Source organism: Taudactylus pleione, unplaced genomic scaffold (assembly GCF_031769625.1).
Source record: "Taudactylus pleione unplaced genomic scaffold, aTauple2 ptg000230l, whole genome shotgun sequence".
In the NCBI taxonomy this organism is placed as follows: Eukaryota; Metazoa; Chordata; class Amphibia; order Anura; family Myobatrachidae; genus Taudactylus; species Taudactylus pleione.
Genome location: NW_028284632.1, coordinates 4283816 through 4297365, shown reverse-complemented (window position 1 = coordinate 4297365; position 13550 = coordinate 4283816). Strand labels below are relative to the sequence as shown.

The 13550-nt window shown below is 43.5% G+C and overlaps 1 protein-coding gene across 2 annotated transcripts in view; it reads right to left on the bottom strand.

Moving 5' to 3' along the window:
- SPATA6 (spermatogenesis associated 6) overlaps positions 1 to 4438 on the bottom strand; it is a 161356-nt gene extending 156918 nt beyond the window's left edge. For both annotated transcript variants that reach the window (XM_088479347.1, XM_088479348.1), the window contains exons 1-2: positions 4246 to 4438; positions 2645 to 2824 (exon numbers count right to left, since the gene is read on the bottom strand). The gene's annotated coding sequence lies outside the window, so the exon portion shown is untranslated. The remainder of the gene's footprint in view (positions 1 to 2644; positions 2825 to 4245) is intronic.
- Between the last annotated feature and the right edge of the window lie 9112 nt (positions 4439 to 13550).

Here is a 13550-nt window from a genome sequence, read left to right as displayed (position 1 = left end):
GCGCCTCTGTATTGTGAAACGGAGGCTGTCGCCGTCCCCCACACACGACCAAAACTGCGCATGCACAGTATGGGTCCGGAGAGTGCGGGTCCTAGCGTCCACTGCTTAATAAGGCCTAAAGTATCCGATCACCTTAAAGGACCACTAAATGCCCATATTTTTCAGATAAAAGTCATAAAGGTAAAATAAACTGTTCAGGTTTAATCCGTTATTCCTTAAACCTGTTAAAAAGTAATAAAATATTACCATCCTAGTCCATAGCAGCCAGCTTTGTATGTGCTAGAGCACCTCCAAGATTTGTGCTGTCACTACTAATATCTATAGGTGCCTATCCACTAGACAATTAAAATGAGCGATTGAACGATAATGATATCGTTTGATCGTTCGATAACCGTTTGCAGATTGTTTAAAAAATTGGTCTTTTATATCTCTATCATCGTGCAAACATGCTGCTCAACCTGACGATAACACCAGGTTCAGCATGTTTGCAGATGATTGATTGTGCCTACACTGAACGACTGCTCGCTCAGTGTAGGCACATCACAGACTGACAAACGGCTGCACGATTACAATGTCGTAATCGTGCAGTCTTTTACCTGTCTTCTAGTGGACAGGCACCTTAAGGGCGACAGTTTTCTGTCATATGGGGTTGGCGGTAACAAAAGCATCTCATTTTATTTTTAAAAGTTGGCTCCTATGCACTACTCCATTGCAGACAGATGAAGATCTTCCTACATCTTTAGTACAGTGTCCCGACAGTATCTCATACAGTTCATAAAGTGGAGGAGGCAGGAATTTGAGTTAACTGGACATCAACAGTACTGATCCTGTATGTGAGCTGATCAATCAATACTGTGCATTTCTGCAGAGCAAGCCTGTCTAAATGCCAGTCATCGTCTAATTATTCAGTTAGGTTAGTAATTAAGCCCGGTCCTTGTTCCACACAAACCCCACCCGAAAACTCCCACTTTGGCAAATGCCGTTCTTTTTGAGATCAATAAATCAGGACCCAATGGGACCCAGTATGATGGTGGAAATAATTAGTTAAGTAGATAGTAGTACATACAGTATTAATCAGCTCAGTAATACGCAGAATTTGATATACAGTATATTCATGTCAAATAGTGGCTTTACGTGTTTTTAAAAACTCTCCGAACATTTGGTTGTAAATGCATTGGTGTCCAGTAGTAGGACTAGATTACTTTTTTCCTTTGTACAATATTTTTGATGCAGAAATTCATGCAAGATCTTTATTATTTTCTGTTTTTTATTGTAGAAATCCACCGTGGATCTTCACTACTCAAAGAAACAATACAGATTTTATGCAATATTAAAATTATTTTCCATTGTGGCATAATACATTTTTATTCAAAAAGCAGCTTTTGTGAAATGTCTGGATCACATTAAAAGTAGCAACTCACTCAAAGCACAAACCAAATCAGCCATGTATCTTTGGATAAATGCAATGCACTTGCACATGTCAGCAGAGCAATTAGTTCACAAGCATGCTATAGTACTGCAGGTTATCCAACATACATATCTCATGTATGTCTCGGGTTGGGAACGGGATCCCGGCGGACAGGATCAGAATACCGACAGCAGCATCCCGACAGTCAGGATCCTGACACCTTGAAGGTAAGTATGCAAACCCTAGCCCTCCCCTCCCACAACCTAATCCTAACTTTTCCCCTCCCTCCAAGCCTAACCCTAAACCTTCCCCCCCGCGGCCTATCCCTAATCCTCCCACCCGCAGCCTATCTCCCCTGCAGCCTAACCCTAACCCTCCCCCTAGTGCCTAACCCTAACCTAACCCTCCCGATAATACTTACCGTCTGTCGGGATTCCAGCATCCCGACCGCCAGGATAGTAACTACACTTAGATTACGGATCTGATAATGATGAGGCCTTGTTCACACATATAGGGCCTGATTCAGATGTATACGCTAAGTCGATGCCGCAAGCGGCCAATCTTTTCAGTCTGCGCATGCGTCCGAGCTGCATTGCGTGTGCCTCCCAATGGTTACCCCTAAAAGCTGCAGATCGAATTTAGATGCAGAGAGAGGCAATTTCCGTATGCGTTCCTGGATGCCAACAGCGGTTAGCGATTACGGTGTTTGCCGCAGATACACTGATTTCGCGGCCGTCTTCAGACAGACATTCTGCACCTCCATAGGGCCGGTGCGATGATCGATGTTCCAACCATGGGTGTGGCTTAATGCGCACATTCCCGCCAGACAAATCTTATCGGCTGCGGCATTAGAATAAAGACACCGACGCAATGCGGAAAAAGACGCAGTCTCTACTGCATTAGCGTGCACCTCAGGCCCATTAAGGATTTTTTAACAAGATCTGCATGCACTTTCTATGAGTTGTACTGATCGAAATACCGTTATAATGGTTGCATGCGTTAATATAGGAAATAGATCATACAGCAATCCAAAAACTAATAAAACATTTCCAGCAGACAGGTGTGAACAAGCACCCAATGTTAGCCATTGTAAAAAAAAAAAAAAAAAAGCTTTTTTTTTCGGCAAAAGGCAAATAACTACTGACAGCAATGGTAATTGCATAAAACTTTAGAATGCAAAAAGAATTAACAATACAATGCTGTAGTTCAAATAAAACATTGAAGAAATGTACTTACTGACATAAACAGCAATGTTGTTTCTCAAAGGATGCAAAACGATCAGTGTCCTTAGGACAGGGAAATCTCATCAGTATCCATATTTCTAGTAGTAAGTGTATTGTTATATCACTGTATCATGGATACTGCAGTAGAGACTCTGTTGATGATGCCATTGCCATGGAGATGAATACTAAGCTGCTGGATAAAGCAATGAAAAGAACTGTGTTATTAATGATATTACACTAGCCAAGGTACTAAAGTTTATTACAATGCTCGCACTCAGCCACACACATTAAAAGTAATATATTCACATACAAAGAAACCAGTATTTATACTCCATGTCGCAAGCGCAAGAAATATACCACCCAGCGGGTAATTAACCAGTGGGTTTCGAAACAAAATCATAAATAAACTTCCACTCTATTTACATTTACATGATTATTTACATTTTTTAAAAGCTATTTTTGAACAACTAAAGCTGGATACACACAGTAAGACGGTGCGACCCAGCGATGCTATGTAACGATATATCACTTGTGCCGTACACACACTGCACAATCCCTTGTACGATGATGTATCGTTACATGCTGCAGGTAGCAGCACTGTGTCATTCATTGCATCACCCTATCTGACATGCAGAACAGCAGATGGGACGATGGGATGAAAGACCAGCGTGAACGACAGAACGGGCGTATACCTGGGTCTGGTTCAGAGATGGATGGTAATGCAATGGCAGCTGCATTCTCTCACGGATCGCAGTTGCTAACATATGCTAATGCATTCCAAAGCACAGCTGAGAATAGGGACGCCCGCCGCTCCCTTCTCATAACCGTCTGACGAAACATCGGTACCATCGGTGCACATCGGGCAGTCATGCAACACGTAAGGCAGGTCTGACCAGCCGCAAACACTGCAGCTCTCCTGACGTGCAAGGAGCTCTCATGCTGCACGCCCACAAAACGCTGTTTAAGCGGTCAGACGCGACTGCGTTCTTCTAACCACCCCCCAGTTACCGCCTCCAAACGCTGACTACCTGTCACTCACTTTGAGGATGGTTCCTCTGTACTAGTGTAGTTGCAAAACAATCGCTGCTCGTGCCCAAGGCAGCATTTGCGCATGAGCAAACAATCGCTCATTCTGTGTAGATATCGGCATTGTGCCAGTCTCTGAATCAGGCCCACTATACGCAGTGTACGATCCGATACACGTCAGAGTGATATATTGTACGATACATCGTATGTGTTCCCAGCTTCACTGTTCATGAATGTCATGATATGCTGTACCGATAACCTGCGCCCTACTTATTGCAAATAAATCAGTCAAAGGTTCATGGCATTGTTATTACTGTACTAACATAGAGGGACACTGCTAGTTGTTGTGGAACTAGAAGTCCAAGCATAACCTGACAACCGATGTTTGGCAGTGCATGCTGGAACTTTTAGTTCCACACCAGCTGGTAGGTGACAAGTTTCTTTATTAATGCAATATTCAGAGTATCGATCGCATCATCACACCCACTCTCAGACGATGAGGAAGAGAGTAATGGGCTCCATGTTAGTAACGTCATAAAAAGTGCATATAAAATATATAGCAGTAACTCCGAGTATTTCTGTAGTTACCCATGGGTGCGGTCACGGAGATACGATGCTTTGCGCATCTGAGGTCTTTCAGTCCCGGACTCCCGGTGATGTCTGTGTGGGCGGATCCCGGGCCTGGGGCTCTTCCCTCGGACGTTACATCACTCGTGTCCCCGGCTTCCAGTTTCCCACCAGGCCTCGCTCACACCCAGCAACAGACTGGTCTCTGTGTTGTTTGCACTAGTGCAGAGAGCGGCAGACAGGCGACTTACTATGAAGGAAATAGTATTACTGACTGTCTGCGTGGTCTCTCTGCTCCTAGCAAAGGAATGGTACAGGCTTATTATGAGTGTTTTATTACAGATTCATTTAACATAGTATAGTTATTCATAAAGTTATTTATATGTATGAGACTGAGTTAATGGTGCCCATTTCTTCCCATGTCATTAGTGATGGCCATTGATCTCCAACCTGTTTTAAAGATTTTCATTGTTTGTAGCCTGTGGTAATTTTGGATCGATTCTGGAGACATCGGTGGTGATTGAGTTGGACACAAGGCCGATGTTCTCGTAAGCTGGCAATTATTTGCGACTGCTCATATGTCTAAACCCCTAAAAAATTCCACGGCTCACTGGGCTAACGTACAGAGTCGCAGCATCGATTGAGCCGTACAGACTCTGGAATGGATAGGGTGGTGGATGGGAGGTGGCTATGCAGATGCTCAAAGATATTCCATCTTAGGGAGTAGCGCGGGCGTGTCGTAGGAGTGGTTTCGGACACGTAATCGCGTACATTGGCGCCCATACTCTGATACAGATTCTGAACCTAGCATGGGGCTGCTGGAAAGTCCCGATGGTGCTTCCGATTGTTGTGACATCAGCCGCTCAAAGTGGGCGTCCCAGCCATTCCGCATTCAGACACACGGCTGTACACCAGAGGAAGAGCTCATACTAGATATTAGCATAGGGTTGCTATATTTAAAAAATAAATAAATCTGAGACACACTGGGGTGTGGCCAAATCCAAAAAGTTTTTAAAAATACGCACGGCGCCATGAAACACACACAGGGCACTGGATTGGTTTTTTCAACAGCACACACAGGGCACTGGATGAGAGCAGTGTGAGGTGTGATCCCACTTTCACTGCTGGTTCTCTGGGACATGACCGTCACACTGAGAGAGAGAAGGAGGATTATCCCCCTTTCACTGCTGCTGCTACTAGAGCAGCTAGACTGAGCGCTGCTGGAACTGAGAAGGATCAATCCTCCCAACTCTGCTGCCTAAGTCAGAATGGCTGCGGCGGGCGGAAGACAGTAACGGTTGGTCGCAGTTGATATAGTGGCCGACCACCGGGGACAATGGGTACGGTGTTGCGTCATCTGACCCGGTCGTCTACTGCCTTCCGCCTCAGCAACCAGCCCCAGACCTCTCAGCCTGGGCTGGGATTGGAAAATAGGTACCAGGCTGAACCATCCAGGATTATAAATTAATGCCATAGCACGGGGACACACTGTGTGGGGTACCCTTGCCATCACCTTACTCCCAAACTGGTCAGCCCAGGGCTGGAATTACCCAGAAAGTGGGAACCACCTAAAAATAAAATAGGGTCCCCCCTTCTGAGCAACAACCATCCCTGGGCTAAAAGTCCAGGGCTATTCCTCAAACCTCTGGCGGTGGTGTGTGCGGGGTTAATGGAAATAGTTAATATTGTTATTTACAGATGGGCTACAGGTCACTGCAAGCCTGCCCAGCATATCGGCACTTGCGGAACAACAAGTGCCAGCATGCCCGGATATTAAGGGCCCACTGGCACCTGTAGTCTGTCTGCCTGTAAAGAAAATATTACATTAAAGACAGAACACAGACACTGAATGTTTTAATATTTTATTATTCAGCATCTTCATCTGGTGGGCGGCAGCCTTTAAGCTCTTTTGCATGCCGCTGCCCCCGGACTTCCGAAGTCTTTTAGCTTCACCTGGTGGGTGGTGACCTTTAAGCTCATTTGGGTGGCTGCCGTTCCCTAGGACTTCTGGGGTTTTCTATCTTCACCTTGTGGGCAACAGCCTGTAAGCTCTTTTGCATAGCTGCCGCCCACCAGAACTTCCTCTGTGTCTTCTATCTTCAGGAGCTCTTCTCAGCTCCTCCGTCGGACTGACTGCCCGTGTCTTGCGCTGGTGAACTTATGCCAGTCCAAGGGGGAGAGGCAATGACACAGTGAGCCGCGATTGGCTTACCACAGCCATCTTGAATTTGAAAGATGGTGCCGTGAGCAATCCAATCACAGCTCGCTGCACCATTTTTAAAATGCTGAAATACAAGAGTGTAGTGGATTTCAACCTGTCCGCGCACAGCTGCCCAAAGGCGTTCCTAATTCAATATGGATATCGCCACATCCAATGAAAACACTAAACATACAAAAAATGAAAAAGGGAATACACAAACGGCGCTTTATATACAGTACATTCCTTTAGAAGATTTTTGATCTTCAACTTCAATCTTCCTATGTGATTTCTTGTTGTTATGATTACTCTCCTCCGCAGGATATTAACAGTACATGAAAGCGAGATATAGCCTGGTGGGCTACACCACAGAGCTCCTTGAGGTGTTCCTCAGGAGCAGAGACGCAGCATTAGTATACCGAAGGTACATTATAAGGGCCTGATTTTCGCTAATTCCATCTTCCGGTGATTGACACACACGTGTCATTTCCGGTGATGGAAAGAACGGTAGAGGGTGACCATTAAGGTTAGTTCTCATACCTCTTCCAATTGGAGAAGGTTTTTTTAAGTTCTAATAGATTCCATTTTATTGGTCAGCTAATTTGGAGTGATTGACTCCGGGCCACTCCCATGGCGTAAGGCCATTGGTGGAGACCGGTTTAAATAGCCTGGAGTTCACATCAGTCCTTATGTCTTGACAAAGGCTCCAGAGTGAGCCGAAACTCGCGTTGACAACTAAGGAGGTGTGATTTTCCAATATTTCTTATGAGGTATGATGTTTTGAACATATGATTTCTGTACATTGATGAACTTTTTATTTACCTCATAAGATAATTTTGATACATTTTTTTTGATTTTAGTCAACAACATAGTGGATTTTATATACTGTATGTGATAAAGTGTATTTTTTAAAGTTTTTGGATTCGTGCAATACCCCTTTATTGAACTGTATTGGTGATATGAGAATAAATTGAATTATTTTAAAACTCGTCTGGTGAACGTTGCTATACCCTTGGATTCTGGGAACAATCCCACTTCTACGTCCCAGGACAAATAGGAGTAAAGAAACTGTGACGTGAGAGATCACCTTGAATTAAGCGTGAGTTCTGGTACACTTGTTCAGTATACACAAAGAAACCTTTATGAGTATTTGTTTTTTCACTATCAAGTGAGTGATTGTACGCAGCACCTTAAATTAACTATAGAGTGCACATATTTGGGGTGAAGGACTCCTTTAAAGAAACCTTTTGACGAACACACATTCTATCCCTTCTGTGAGTGGGGTACGCCTTTCTTGCGGGATTCCGGGACTGCCTGCCAATTTTTCTCTTTGTGTCCCTGTGGATGTGATTGCATAATATATTAATACACGTATATCTCTCTTTCATGTACTGTTAATATTCTACGGAGGAGAGTGATCATCACAACAAGAAATCACATAGGAAGATTGAAGTTGAAGATCAAACATCTAAGGAATGTATATTTAATTATTGTATGAGATTCTTAAAGCGCCCTGTTTGTGTATTCCCGTTGCCATTTTTAAAATGGTCTACGGTCCACAGTGCCGTAGCGGGCCGGCGCTGCATTAATGGCTTACTGGGACAGGATCCTTTAGGATCCAAGTCCACCGCCGGCCCATGTCCCTCCGAAACCGGGACACTAGGGCGTCCCAAACAAAATGTTTGGGATGCATGTCCAGATTCCGGGACGTTACCTGTAAATCCGTGATATATGTAATCCCTATAAAAGCATAAAGTCGCAGACCCAACTATGGCGAAAGACGCTAACACGGTCTTAGCGTCCTTATCAGAACCAGCCCCATGATGTTTTAGTAGAACTGTACCAAAAATCCCGTGGCCGCAGCAGCAATATACTTACCTGGTCCCAGGTGTCTCTTGTTCTGCATTCTTCTGCTTTTGTTTTTCATCTTTTAACTGCGCACGCGCAAAACTAATCTAAACCTTGACGGTGCGTGTGCCAAAATAATATCGATCTTAGAGATGCTCAATATTTTACCAATCAACTTCTGCATTAAATGCAGACTTGGTGATCTCACATCGATTCCTAAAAATCAATGCAGGTCTGGTGACTAGCTATCCCTATCCTATTTATTTAAATTACTTAATTCTTCCTAATTTCCAGGTATATTCTTAGGGATTTTTTTTTTTTTTTTTTAATTGTCCCTGGAAATACCCCATATTGATAAATCCTGCTTTTGAAGCCGCAGCTTCCCAGCGGGTTTGGGCTGAAAATTTAAAGCAGCGCGAATAATAATTTGGAAACCACACTGGGATGTGCGTGTAACATTAGTTCCACTTTAAATTTGGAGCTTACACCCGCGGAGAAGCTGAGGCTTGCATACACTGCTGCTTTGTAGATGTTCCTCACTGCTCCATAAGTAAAAATGATCCTCAGAACAAAGTGATTTTCATGTGTGTTTTATGCAGGAATGTAAATGTGAAAATATTGTATCATTTTATGTTCTATCCTTAGGCAAAGTCACTTCTGTGAGAGGCACCTTTCAGTGAGTTTGTATATAAGGAGCAGACAGCTGTAAGTGGTCCTTCATGGTCACCTTCCTTCTATTCTCTATCCTCTCCTCTAAACAATTGTCTGATTAGAAAGTACTGCTATGTTGGAATGGGATTAGAGCATATGGAGTGCGGTGGGGTCTTATAGAAGTTTTTATCAATGTGATTATTACCGGGTCTGCAGATGTTAGTAGAAATATAATTGTTTTACTCCTTTAGATCATTGAAACAATAAAGCTTTACAAATTGAGTTCTAGTACTTTTATCATCATAACTCTCATTGCGATACAAACTCTGCTACACCAGACAGAATGGAAAAATCATACAAAATACTATTGCACATAAAAAAAACAGCACAAGGACGCACGGAGGTGCAGATACAGTATGAGGCATGAGGCCAGCTTATGCGCCTATAGCAGCGTTGCATCCAGGAGGGTGATTAGGGCTATTGTGGCCTTTGGGAGGGGGACCATCAAATTGTGACAATGTCGACGTTCGTTATGTTGACACCGTAATGTCGACATGTTCAAAGAATGTCAACTTGTAAAATGCAGACATGTTCAAAAAATGTTGACGCCCACTTTTAAGCCTAACCCCAAAAATTTCTATTGTCGACATTGACATTCGATAACCTTTTAACTGTGATTGCCGACATGATGTCTATATCCCAGCTGAACTTTGGATACATATTTGTATAACAGAACTTTTATACAAAGCTTGAAAGAAAGAAAAGCAAGAACACCTAATAAACCCAGTGATACACCCTGGCTCTGATAACCATTGAAGAACTAAATACTGTAAAACAGGAACAGCACTAAAGGTAAGAGCATTAGGGATGTTTTCAGAGTAAGGGGGTCAATCCAATTAGCCACAATTAGTGCAACTGTTGCACTTTACGGCAGCCCGAACTCACAGCAAAGTGCGAAAATTGTGGGAATTCAGGCTCAGAGCAGGGTGCGAGATGAGGCGCCGTTGCTGGCGTTTTAATGTTACGGCAACTCGCGCCCTTCGCTGGTAATTGGATTTACCCGTAAGTGGGAAGTCCCCAAGATTAGTGACATATTCAATACATTAAACGTTATTTTCAGAAGCGGTTGCATTTTAGAATTAGAGCTTTTCTACCTCGCTGCTAAAACAATAGCACAATCGGGTCAACACTTCAGTTTGTTGATCTGTCTCCTGTCACTGAAAGGTGATTAATATCCCTGCATTGAAAGCATAACTTGAGGATACAAGGAAAAGTGCAAGAAACAAGCAATAGAGAGAGTCTGCGTTGTCGGGACATTGCAGGAGAAATTACCGAAACAGCCAGTAGAGCTGTATAAGGTCTAGCCAACTGAAATCGGTTAACAGGCATTTCAGATACAACACTGTTGTTGCTCTTTAAGTCCTGTCATTTAAAATGTCCTTTTATAAAAAAAAGTTTTAGATCTCGGTAGCTGGGCTAAGGTCAGACTGCCAAGATTTACAAATTAAATATCGACAAAGCCCACTTGAGATGCAGAAGTATTTGTAGATTGTAGATTCTGTCACTGAAAAATAAATATACCTTCATCTTAACATGTTTCCTTGTAGGGATTTTTTTTTTTGCCGAAGACATTCTTTAAATGGGAGATTAGAATGACCAAGGACAGTCGGGATAAAGGTTAAATAAATTTTTTTTCACCTGGCGGAATACATATCCAAATGCAAACTTTAGTCCTTGCTAAAATCTAGGGCACAAAGCCACAAACGCACTTTTATATGAAACTTCATAGGCAGCAAAGGTTTATTTTGGAGTCCAATATGGTAATTCTTAGGAAGCCCACTTCCCTAATTTCATGCCCCTGGCTTCTAATGGCTTCAGTCACTGTATTTTATGTGCCACTGTTCTCTGCTGCTTCAATTTTACTCTAAATGTTCGGTTGATGCCTACTGTATGCTCATTGTCTGGGATATAGATTATTGCACACAGCAGCTCAGATCTTTGTATATTGGTCTTTTTTTGGTGTTGACCTCTCTGAATGGCATAGTTTGGTATCCCTGACCTTGGCTAGGCGTTTGAGCTTGACCTTGTTCCACCCATCATAGGATGACATGACACATGGATGGTACACCAAAACCAAAGTGTTTTCCTTCCAAGCAGCTGGATATAAATGATGACAGCATTGCACTAATCCATACTGGAACCAGCATTCTGAAATACAAATGACTCGGTACGTTGGCCTCAGTTTAGGAGAGCGCCATTTCTTCCAAACTGACTTTCCATTATAATTTGTAATATTGAATTAGAGGTTAAAAATGCAAACATTAAATTGTGTTGCAAACATATTTTTGTTTCTATGTGTACCTAACAGATGTACATGGGATCGGTATGAAATACCAGCGGCTGTTAAGCCCGACAGGAGGAGATCCCAACGCCAGCTGGTAAGTACCCTAACCCTCCCCTCTCCCCTTCCCTAACCCTAAATCTCCCAGGGTGGTGCCTAACCTAAAATCCCCCCCAGGGGGGCCTAACCTACCCCCGGGGTGCCTAATCCTAACCATCCCCCCTAGGGGTACCTAACCCCGCTACATTCCCTAAACCTAAACCCCCCCCACCCCTGCAGCTACCGCTAAGGACGCCCCGGACTTACCTCGTACAGGCTGTCGGCGCTCCGGTGTCGGGATTAAGATAGGCGTCGTATTTCGACGCCTATCTTAAGTGCCCGTCGGCCTTCTGTCGGTATATAGACCGGCGGCATTTAATCCGCGCGGTCTATAAACTGCATCTCGATGTACATATGCTTTTTGTGCTCTAGGACTCCCTGGGGTAAATGTAATAGGCTGCGGGTTTGAGACATCGGCAAGTCCTGTGCGAGGCTGACCGATGTTTTAGAGTAGCAGTCTTTTAATAGGCAAAATCAACCTAGATTTGACTGCTACTTTAAAACATCGGGCAGTCTCGCACGGAACTTGCCGATGTCTCAAAGCTACAGCCTATTAAATTTACCCCCCTGTCACCCTCCTTTCACTGCTACCATGATGTGGATTGCCATCCTAAACCACCAGTTTTTAATGACTGTGGGCCTGATTCAGCTTGGATCGCAGTTGCTAATACGCAGGCAATTAGCCGATTGTTGTGTAGTGCGTATGCATCGCAGTGCGCATGCGCAAACCAGCCACTGTGATCAGGACTGCGATCGCAGAGACCCCGCAGACCCATCACAGAGTGATTGACAGGAAGTGCCGTTTGGGGGTGGGGAGATGCAGGCAGGCCAGTGTGTTTGAACGTCGTTGCAGGGGCGTGCATAAATTATCCACTGCGATGCCATACGCAGCCTGAGCACTCATAGCGTGCGCTGAAGTTAGAAATTTCTGAGTAAGTTCAGAGCTTGTGCAAGTGTGCGTGAGGCTGCGATGATACTTCATTGTACCGATGTTTTCACAGTCTTGCTAAACATTAAGGATGTGTGTAAGGTATAGTGGGCGTCCTTATGTAGTGCTGTGGCGGCATAGCGATCGCAATGAATTAGCATAATATCGCAGTTGAACTGCGTGATTAATCGCAGCTGCGATCCATGCTGAATCAGGCCCTGTGCCATTTAGCAACCAAATTGTGTCATTGCTATCATGGAAGGGTAAGAGCTTCTGTGTGATCAAAATTATGCATAACAGAATGAAGAGGTATGTGTATTTTACTGCCCCATCAGTAAGACGTAGAGGAGACCAGGAAATGTAAATTGTACCTACTTCTGGTACGTACGTGCAATTTAAGGGGTAGATTCTCTCAAGTAATCATGGGAGGGAAACTTTGCTCTTTTTTTTGGTCACACCTTTACACGGGGTCAGAGCAAAAACGAGTGAGGTTATCCTGCCCTGATAACCCTCGTTGTATTAGCTCGAGAGGCTGCGTCAGAACCTCGCTGCCAATTGAATCTCTCCCTAGGTGTCCCTCTTTGTCATATTTAAATGAGATAGTAGTTTACATCTACACAGTTTTCTTAAAGGTCACCTGTTTCCTATAGACAGTTTTGGTAGCCATTTTGCGAGCTGAAGCAATATTCATGGGAATGTAGCCTACAGTTTTACGAGGAAAGAATCCCTTGTGACTATTTGATCATGATGTGCCTAAGTTATCAGCGTTATCTAGTGTACAGATTGGCCTCCATCTTGTGTCTCTTAGATCACACCACAAAATGGATGCCTCCATTGTGTTTAGGTAACAGGTGCACTTTAAATCAGTAACCAGGGAATTTGTTTTATGAATCATACATTCGGCAGTAATTTGTAAAGCTTAGTATTGCAATAATTAAAAATTAAAAACAATATTGACATAGCCTACAAAATTCCTTAGGCAAGGCCACGGGGACAGGTAGACTTGGTAAATTTGAAGGAAAATAAAATAAAAGTTGTCCTTACTGTTAAATGTCTACATATATTGTATATGCAGTATTTCTGTGGGATCATTTCATTGCACATAAGCTGTAAAGTAGGAAACAGTTTAACCTACTGAATAGTGATAATAGCAGAAATGAAAAGAGACATTGATCTATTGCTACAGCATTTACTGAAGGAACGGAGCCATCAAAGAGACACTTAGAGAAGAGAAATTGTCTCTGGACACTGATGAAAGCGAT